Source organism: Pleurodeles waltl, chromosome 7 (assembly GCF_031143425.1).
Source record: "Pleurodeles waltl isolate 20211129_DDA chromosome 7, aPleWal1.hap1.20221129, whole genome shotgun sequence".
NCBI classification, from domain to species: domain Eukaryota; kingdom Metazoa; phylum Chordata; class Amphibia; order Caudata; family Salamandridae; genus Pleurodeles; species Pleurodeles waltl.
The window spans coordinates 431,868,136-431,878,693 of record NC_090446.1 but is presented as its reverse complement, the minus strand read 5'-3'; the positions used below and the strand labels follow the sequence as shown (position 1 = coordinate 431,878,693).

The 10,558-nt window shown below is 45.0% G+C and overlaps 1 long non-coding RNA gene across 1 annotated transcript in view; it reads left to right on the top strand.

Annotated features, from left to right (window-relative positions):
* The window catches only part of LOC138304148 (uncharacterized), a 28,755-nt gene that overhangs the window by 1,927 nt on the left and 16,270 nt on the right, over window positions 1–10,558 (top strand). Inside the window, exon 2 of the long non-coding RNA XR_011205507.1 lies at window positions 3,381–3,606. This is a non-coding gene — a long non-coding RNA (uncharacterized lncRNA). The remainder of the gene's footprint in view (window positions 1–3,380; window positions 3,607–10,558) is intronic.

Sequence of the window (10,558 nt, the reverse complement as noted above, 5' to 3'; positions counted from 1 at the left end):
TCTGTTCTTGTTGGTTTTTGTTGAGCCTGTACAATGGAATAGTGAATGAGTATCTGGGAATGATTGGACTGTAGTTGTGGTGAAGGGGTTGCAGGATTTGGAAGGGAAACTGTAAGAAAAAATTTATTAATGCTTGCTCCCCATTGAAATGACTCCTGTCTTAGCAAAGATAGGAGTCATGCCCCCTTGCCCAATGGCCATGCCCAGGGGACTTATGTCCCCTGGGCATGGTCATTGGGCATAGTGGCATGTAGGGGGGCACAAATCAGGCCCAAAACAAAACGCCACCAAAACAAAACGAAAAAAAACTTACCTGAACATACCTGAAATTCCCTGGGATGGGTCCCTCCATCCTTGGGCGTCCTCCTGGGGTGGGCAAGGGTGGCAGGGGGTGTCCCTGGGGGCATGGGAGGGCACCTCTGGGCTCCTTCCGAGCCCACAGGTCCCTTAACGCCTGCCCTGACCAGGCGTTAAAAAATGACGCAAAAGCGGCTGGACGTCATTTTTTTGACCCGCCCACTCCCGTGCGTCATTTTTTTTAGAAGAGAACGCCTACCTTGCATATCATTAGCGCAAGGTAGGTGTCCACGCTAAAAAATGACGCAAACTCCAAGATCTTTGGCGCTAGACAGGTCTAACGCAAAGTATAAATATGGAGATAGCTTTGCGTAGGATTTGCGTAAAAAAAAACGACGCAAATCCGGCGCTAACAGAGTAAAAATATGCCCCTAAATATGCAGATAATGCTCATATTTCAATCTGGATTAAAGTCAATGAAAACAGTTTTTAAAAGCAGCGGGGAGTGTTTTAAACATCTTTTGGCGTGTTTTAGCATACAAGCGAGCAAGTGATATTTGTCTTCAAAATTAATGGCTATTAAGCTCGGAAATGCTTCAAAACATTAGATAATGTGCTGTTATCAACTTTTCCATCATTCTCGAACTTCATAGTTGTTTATAAGCATTATCACTTTCTCAGCTCAAATAAGCCTTTTAGAGCGGTAGTTTTGCTCTCCTAAGGCAGATAATGCTCATATTTGAATGTGGATTAAAGTCAATGAAACAGCTTTTAAATCCCGCGGGGAGTGTTTTAAACACCATTTGGCGTGCTTTAGCATACAAGCGAGCAATTGATATATGTCTTCAAAATTAATGGCTAGTGAGCGAGGAAATGCTTCAGAACAGTAGAAAATGTGCTGTTATCAAATGTTCCACAATTCCCATACTTTGTGGTAGTTTATATGCTGTATCACTTTCTAAGCTTAAATAAGCCTTTTAGGGCGATATACGTGCTGCCCTAAGGCAGAAAAATGCTCATATTTGAATCTGGATTTAAGTCAATGAAAACAGCATTTAAATGCAGTGGGAATTGTTTTAAACATCATTTGGCCTGCTTTAGCATAAAAGCGAGCAAGTGATATGTGTCTCGAAGATTAATGGTTAGTGAGCTGGGAAATGCTTCAGAACAGTAGAAAATGTGCTGTTATCAAATGTTCCACCATCCCTTTACTTTGCGGTAGTTTATATGGTTTACCACTTTCTAAGCTTAAATAAGCCTTTTAGAGGGGATATACATGCTCCCCTAAGGCAGATAATGCTCATATTTGAATGTGGATTAAAGTCAATGAAAACAGCTTTTAAATGCAGTGGGAATTGTTTTAAACATCATTTGGCCTGCTTTAGCATAAAAGCGAGCAAGTGATATGTGTCTCGAAATTTGGGGGCATATTTATACTCCGTTTGCGCCAAATTTGCATCGTTTTTTTCGACGCAAATTCGGCGCAAAACTAACGCCATATTTATACTTTGGCGTTAGACGCGTCTAGCGCCAAAGTATGAGGAAAGAGCGTCATTTTTTTGCGTGAACGCCTTCCTTGCGTTAATGAGATGCAAGGTAGGCGTTCCCGTCCAAAAAAATGACTGCGACACAAATGCGTCGTATTTATACTCCCGGGCAAAAATCACGCCCGGGAGTGGGCGGGGCAAAGAACCCCGCATTTGCGCCTCTTTTTAACGCCTGGGTCAGGGCAGGCGTTAAGGGACCTGTGGGCTCAAAATGAGCCCACAGCTGCCCTCCCATGCCCCCAGGGACCCCCCCTGCCACCCTTGCCCACCCCAGGAGGACACCCAAGGATGGAGGGACCCATCCCAGGGACATTCAGGTAAGTATCATTTTTTTTTCTTTTTTTTTTTTTTGTGGCATGGGGGGGCCTGATTTGTGCCCCCCTACATGCCTCAATGCCCAATGACCATGCCCAGGGGACATAAGTCCCCTGGGCATGGCCATTAGGCAAGGGGGCATGACTCCTGTCTTTACTAAGACAGGAGTCATGTAAATGGCGTCTGGGCGTCGTTAAAAATGGCGCAAATCGGGTGGAGGCGATTTTTTGGCGTCAACCTGACTTGCACCACTTTAAGACACCCTAACGCCATTTTCCCCAACGCCGGCGCTGCCTGGTGTACGTGGTTTTTTTCCACGCACACCAGGCAGCGCCGGTCTGCTAGCGCCGGCTAACGCCATTCAATAAATACGGCACCCGCATGGCACTTCAGAATGGCGTTAGCCGGCGCTAAACTTTTTGACGCTAAACTGCGTTAGCGCAGTTTAGCGTCAAAAAGTATAAATACGGGCCTTAATGGTTAATGAGCTAGGAATTGCTTCAGAACAGTAGAAAATGTGCTGTTATCAAATGATCCACCATCCCTTTACTTTGCGGTAGTTTATATGGTTTACCACTTTCTAAGCTTAAATAAGCCTTTTAGAGCGATATACGTGCTGCCCTAAGGCAGAAAAATGCTCATATTTGAATCTGGATTTAAGTCAATGAAAACAGCGTTTAAATCCCACGGGGAGTGTTTTAAACACCATTTGGTGTGCTTTAGCATACAAACGAGCAAGTGATATATGTCTTCAAAATTAATGGTTAATGAGCTGGGAAATGCTTCAGAACAGAAGAAAATGTGCTGTTATCAAATGATCCACCATCCCTTTATTTTGTGGCAGTTTACATGCTGTATCACTTTCTAAGCTTAAACAAGCCTTTTAAAGGGATATACGTTCTGCCCTAAGGCAGAAAAATGCTCATATTTGAATCTGGATAGAAGTCAATGAAAACTGAGTTTAAATGCCGCGGGGAGTGTTTTAAACATCATTTGGCCTGCTTTAGCATAAAAACTAGCAAGTGATATTTGTCTCGAAAATTAACGGTTAATGAGCTAGGAAATGCTTCAGAACAGTAGAAAATGTGCTGTTATCAACTTTTCCATCATTCTCATAATTCACAGTTGTTTATATGCATCATCACTTTCTAAGAATAAATAAGACTTTACCTCCAGGAAAAGCAAACAGGTAGTCAATCTGAATCCAAGTTCCTTTTGCAGCACTGAGCGGCTGAACAACAATCCATCCATCTTGATATCTTCAACTGCTGAGAACCTCACGGCATTTCGGCGCACTCGATTAGCCGCCATCTTCGCAGAGATCCCTTCTGGAAGGGTGCCCGACTTCACGCTGAAGTACAGAGCTCCACTCGCTGGAAACACTGGAACCTCCTCCTCGCATACCACAGAGAAAACAACCACGTCACCATGATGTCTCCCCTGCCAGGTAAGTCTTTAAAGTAAGCCCACAAACGCCCACGAACAGCCATGTTCTGTATAGAGTATTACTACAGGTAATTCTGGACCCTGCTAAGTGAGGGTGGGGTCCTTATCTGAAGGCCTTCGACTGGAACAACCCTTAGCCTAAGACAATTTGGAAACTTTAGAAATCTGCTGAAGACCATTTGTTGAAAGTCCTACATCGTACCACTATGGAAGCCCAGAGAAGTAATCATGGGAGGAGATTATTTGCATAGGACTGCCCCTTTCTCAATCCTGTGATTATGCTGCAGTTGCCATATAACATCACTAGAGGGCAGCAGCATCAACATAAATCCAAAGAGAGGCTTTAAATCTGCTTGCTGAACTAGCTCTTGTTCTTGTTGGTTTTTGTTGAGACTGTAGAATGGAGGAGTGGAATGACTGAGTGAATGAGTATCGAGGAATTATTGGACTGTAGTTGTGGTGAAGGGGTTGCAGGATTTGGAAGGAAAACTGCAAGAAAAAAGTGATTAATGCACAGATGCTTGCTGAGAGATTGAGTGTGTCATCTGTCAGGCCTGGGAATCGAACCCTGCTTGTCTGGATGGAAGGCAGGAACTTACCCACTGGACCAGACAGGCTTTCTTATCTCCAGCTTGTCAAATCTTCCCTATATCATGGTTATGATGTGTCCTCTGCAGTGGCAAGCCATGAGCAATGACACCATGGCCTGTCAGATGCTGATAGGGGCTCTTGCACAACTGAAACCCATCAAGAGCCTGTAGCTCAGTGGCAAAGTTTAGTGCCTTTGGTGCAGGAACCTACCCCTGGACAGGGGTCGAATCCAACCACCACCATTAAAGTATGTTTAGATGGAAAAAAATACAGTATTTGGATTTTTTGCAAGTAAAAAGATTATTTTTACTGAAAAAAAAATACAGGAACGATTTAAGTCATTTTTTGATTGCATTAGTTGGGCACATTTACAAATCTTGCCGCCCCCCACCACCACCAGCCACCTCCCTCCTTTTGCTCAAGTAGTTTAAATAGGAGCAAGGTCTTATCTTCATTTATGAATGTATTCGTTGTTTCTTCAAATTGGTGTTCTGGAGAGCACAAATAATCCTAAGGGGGGCCGGAATTGAGCTGTATTATGTGAGGAAGGTGCCATGCAGATAATAAAATAGGTTGAATGGTTTTGATTTAATGCAGGGTAACATTTTGTGCAGGTGAAAGAGCCCTTATTAGCTGCAGTCAGAAGGGAGCATGTTGAATTTTGAAGTGATAGAAAAGGACAAAGTCAGTCCTCTGATTGACTATGTTTTGAAAAATGCATAATGCAGCAAGTGCTGGGAAGAGACAGTTGGTTTGGCATGGCATTGCATGGCCATGTCTGGCATGCTATGTTATACTGTGCCTCTGACAGCAAGACCAGGACTGAGACTTTAGACATCCCAGTTTTAGCATGCAGTCTTTACAGTAGGCCCACAAAAACCCACGTTCTGTATAGAGGATTACTGCCGGTAATTCTGGACCCTGCTAAGTGAGGGTGGGGTCCTTATCTGAAGGCCTTCGACTGGAACAAGCCTAAGACAATTTGGCAACTTTAGAAATCTGCTGAAGACCATTTGTTGAAGGCCCTCTCATCGTTCCACCACGGAAGCCCAGAGAAGTAATCATGGGAGAAGATTATTTGCAGAGGACTGCCCCTTTCTCAATCCTGTGATTATGCTGCAGTTGCCATATAACATCACTAGAGGGCAGCAGAATCAACATAAATCCAAAGAGAGGCTTTAAATCTGCTTGCTGAACTAGCTCTGTTCTTGTTGGTTTTTGTTGAGCCTGTACAATGGAATAGTGAATGAGTATCTGGGAATGATTGGACTGTAGTTGTGGTGAAGGGGTTGCAGGATTTGGAAGGGAAACTGCAAGAAAAAATTGATTAATGCACAGATGCTTGCTCCCCATTGAAATGACTCCTGTCTTAGCAAAGATAGGAGTTATGCCCCCTTGCTCAATGGCCATGCCCAGGGGACTTATGTCCCCTGGGCATGGTCATTGGGCATAGTGGCATGTAGGGGTGCACAAATCAGGCCCCCCTACGCCAACAAAACGAAAAAATACTTACCTGAACTTACCTGAAATTCCCTGGGATGGGTCCCTCCATCCTTGGGCGTCCTCCTGGGGTGGGCAAGGGTGGCAGGGGGTGTCCCTGGGGGCATGGGAGGGCACCTCTGGGCTCCTTCCGAGCCCACAGGTCCCTTAACGCCTGCCCTGACCAGGCGTTAAAAAATGACGCAAAAGCGGCTGGACGTCATTTTTTTTGACCCGCCCACTCCCGTGCGTCATTTTTTTAGAAGGGAACGCCTACCTTGCATATCATTAGCGCAAGGTAGGTGTCCACGCTAAAAAATGACGCAAACTCCAAGATCTTTGGCGCTAGACAGGTCTAACGCAAAGTACAAATATGGAGATAGCTTTGCGTAGGATTTGCGTTAAAAAAAACGATGCAAATCTGCACTAAGGCAGAAAAATGCTCATATTTGAATCTGGATTTAAGTAAATGTAAACAGCGTTTAAATTCAGTGGGAATTGTTTTAAACATCATTTGGCCTGCTTTAGCATAAAAGCGAGCAAGTGATGTGTCTCGCAAATCGGGGGGCATATTTATACTCCGTTTGCGCCAAATTTGCATCGTTTTTTTCGACGCAAATTCGGCGCAAAACTAACGCCATATTTATACTTTGGCGTTAGACGCGTCTAGCGCCAAAGTATGAGGAAAGAGCGTCATTTTTTTGCGTGAACGCCTTCCTTGCGTTAATGAGATGCAAGGTAGGCGTTCCCGTCCAAAAAAATGACTGTGACACAAATGCGTCGTATTTATACTCCCGGGCAAAAATCACGCCCGGGAGTGGGCGGGGCAAAGAACCCCGCATTTGCGCCTCTTTTTAACGACTGGGTCAGGGCAGGCGTTAAGGGACCTGTGGGCTCAAAATGAGCCCACAGCTGCCCTCCCATGCCCCCAGGGACCCCCCCTGCCACCCTTGCCCACCCCAGGAGGGCACCCAAGGATGGAGGGACCCATCCCAGGGACATTCAGGTAAGTATAATTTGTTATTTTTTTTTATTTTTTTTGGCATAGGGGGCCTGATTTGTGCCCCCCTACATGCCTCAATGCCCAATGACCATGCCCAGGGGACATAAGTCCCCTGGGCATGGCCATTGGGCAAGGGGGCATGACTCCTGTCTTTACTAAGACAGGAGTCATGTAAATGGCATCTGGGCGTCGTTAAAAATGGCGCAAATCGGGTGGAGGCGATTTTTTTGCGTCAACCTGACTTGCACCACTTTAAGACGCCCTAACGCCATTTTCCCCAACGCCGGCGCTGCCTGGTGTACGTGGTTTTTTTCCACGCACACCAGGCAGCGCCGGTCTGCTAGCGCCGGCTAACGCCATTCAATAAATACGGCGCCCGCATGGCACTTCAGAATGGCGTTAGCCGGCGCTAAACTTTTTGACGCTAAACTACGTTAGCGCAGTTTAGCGTCAAAAAGTATAAATACGGGCCTTAATGGTTAATGAGCTAGGAAATGCTTCAGAACAGTAGAAAATGTGCTGTTATCAAATGATCCACCATCCTTTTACTTTGCGGTAGTTTATATGGTTTACCACTTTCTAAGCTTAAATAAGCCTTTTAGAGGGGATATACATGTTCCCCTAAGGCAGATAATGCTCATATTTGAATGTGGATTAAAGTAAATGAAAACAGCTTTTAAATCCAGCGGGGAGTGTTTTAAACACCATTTGGCGTGCTTTAGCATACAAGCGAGCAAGTGATATGTGTCTCGAAATTAAATGGTTAATGAGCTAGGAAATGCTTCAGAACAGTAGAAAATGTGCTGTTATCAAATGATCCACCATCCCTTTACTTTGCGGTAGTTTATATGGTTTACCACTTTCTAAGCTTAAATAAGCCTTTTAGAGGGGATATACATGTTCCCCTAAGGCAGATAATGCTCATATTTGAATGTGGATTAAAGTCAATGAAAACAGCTTTTAAATCCCGCGGGGAGTGTTTTAAACACCATTTGGCGTGCTTTAGCATACAAGCGAGCAAGTGATATATGTCTTCAAAATTAATGGCTAGTGAGCGAGGAAATGCTTCAGAACAGTAGAAAAGAAATGGTTTCTTACCTGTAACTCCAGTTCTCTCGTAGGGGTATTTCCATGATAGTCATAAGCACTGAATAGTTCCGCGCGCCTGCGGGGACCCCGGAGCACTGTTGTGTAGTATATTCTTAAGTGCAATCATCAGCTCCTTGACAAAAAGGTCTGTGAAAAACACTTAAGAATAACAATGTGCAGCCTATGTGAACAGCTACACAGGCCAAATTGTTAGAAGAAAAAAACAGTTGTAGTGTAAATTTCACGTTTAAACCTCTATTTATTCTATAAATACATAAATAAATACATTCTCATATTTTATTTACACCTCTCATGAGAATAAAACAATGTAGGGCAGTGTAGCCCATAGGCTGCCATTATACAGAATGAAAATAGAGCTGTGCCTTTAAGAAAGTAAAGTCTTCCTGTTTCCCATCATGCACAGCAAAAGGCAGTTGCCTCAGTTCTTTTTTGGAGGCTATTAACCTGACATGAAGAAAAAACAAAACATTTGTTGGAGTACCAACCTCCATAATATTCATGTTCTATGTCAACTCCACCGGGGAGGAGGGAGGGTTGCTTATGACTATCATGGAAATACCCCTACGAGAGAACTGGAGTTACAGGTAAGAAACCATTTCTTCTCTCGTAGGGGATTTCCATGTATAGTCATAAGCACTGAATAGAGTAGCAAGCCCATCCCCATAACCGCGGTGGAGTAGATATAAGAATACTGAGAAAAACATGAATCATGCAAACAAATTCTTGAGCAAAGCCTGCCCAACCTGAGCATCTGCCCTAGCGTCTGTATCAAGGCAGTAATGCTTAGTAAAGGTATGGACCGACCTCCAAGTGGCAGCCTTGCATATTTCTGCCAAAGGGACATTTCTCATCAAGGCTACAGTAGCTGCTTTCCCTCTGGTAGAGTGGGCTTTTGGCCTACCACCAAGGGATTTGTTTGCTAACTGATAACATAACATTATACATGAAACAATCCACCTGGATAAAGATTGTTTAGATGTACCCAAACCTGTTCTGATTGGGCCATAGTTAATAAAAAGCTGTTGTGATTTTCGTAAGCTTTTTGTCCTGTCCAAGTAAAATTTCAATACTCTCTTTACATCCAGAGAGTGCAGAGTTCTCTCAGCAGGAGTAGCTGGATTCTGAAAGAAAGTCGGTAATGAAATTGTTTGGTTCACATGGAAGTCGGAGACTACCTTAGGTAAAAATTTTGGATGAGTTCTCATTACCACTTTTGCAGAATGAAAAACCGTGTAGGGTTCCTGAGCGCAAAGGGCCTGGATTTCGCTGACCCTACGCGCTGAAGTGATTGCCACCAGAAAAGCAGCTTTCCATGTGAGATGTTGCAGCGATGCCTTATGTATTGGCTCGAATGGCGGCAGCATCAGACGTGATAAGACAACGTTCAGTTCCCATGGAGGAGAAGGCTTTCTAATGGGGGGAAAAACCTTCTTTAAACCTTCTAGGAAATCCTTAATAATCGGAATCCGAAAAAAGGAAGTTTGTGAAGGACTCTTTCTGTATGCTGTGACAGCCGCCAAGTGAACTTTTATTGACGACAGTTGTAAGCCCGATTTTGCCAAACTTAACAAGTATGGCAGGATAGATTGTTCTCCACAGGAAACCGGGTCAATGTTGTTGTGTAAACACCAAATGCAGAATCTCTTCCACTTGCTTGCATAGGCTGATCGTGTGGAAGGGCGCTTTGCTTCCTTCAGAATTTCCATACAATCCTGAGGTAGGTTCAAGTGTCCATATTGCACTAGCTCAGGAGCCATGCTGCCAAACTCAACGATGAGGGGTTGGGATGAGATATCTGCCCTCTGAACTTCGTGAGAAGGTCCGGACGATATGGTAGCCTGATGTGTGGTTTGAGTGACCGGTGAAGAAGGTCTGGGAACCACCACTGGCGTGGCCACTCCGGAGCAATTAGGATCATTTTGGTCTGAACATTGGACAGCTTCTGGAGGACCGCCGGAATCAGGGGAAGCGGTGGAAAGGCGTAAAGAAATGCTCCTGACCAGCTTATCCACAGGGCATTCCCCAGTGTCCCTGGATGGTAATATCTGGAGGCGAAGTTTTGGCATTTTTTGTTTTCTGGGGTTGCGAATAGGTCTGTAGAGGGGGTACCCCAGAGTGCGAAAATGGAATGAACGACGTCGTCGTGTAGTACCCATTCGTGGTTCTCGTCCATTACCCGACTGAGGGCATCCGCTTGAACATTCTGGATGCCGGGCAGGTGAGTTGCCACTAGTGACAGGTTCCTGGCTAGAAGCCAATGCCAGATTGTCTGAGCCTCTCTGGATAAAATTCTGGACCTGGTGCCTCCTTGTTTGTTCACGTAGTACATAGTGGCCACGTTGTCTGTCTGGAGAAGGAGAGTTTCCGTTCTCAGAGAGGGAAGGAAGGCTTTGAGCGCAAGGTGGACTGCGCGAAGTTCCAGCAGGTTGATGTGATAGAGACTCTCTCTCTCTGACCACTCGCCTTGGACTCGAAGATGTTCCATGTGCGCCCCCCATCCGATCAGTGACGCATCTGTTACGATGGTTTGAGATGGGGGCCGTTGTTGGAACGGAATCCCCACTAAGAGATTGCTGGGTAAACACCACCACTTGAGGGATTGTAGGGTGTGAGGAGAAAGAAGGACTTTGTTCTCCCAATTGTCCCTCAGTTGACACCACTGATCCTCCAGGTTTTCCTGCAATGGTCTCATATGGAGGCGAGCATTGGGAACCAGATGGATACAAGACGCCATCGAGCCCAGTAGAGAAGCTATTATTCTTGCAGTGGC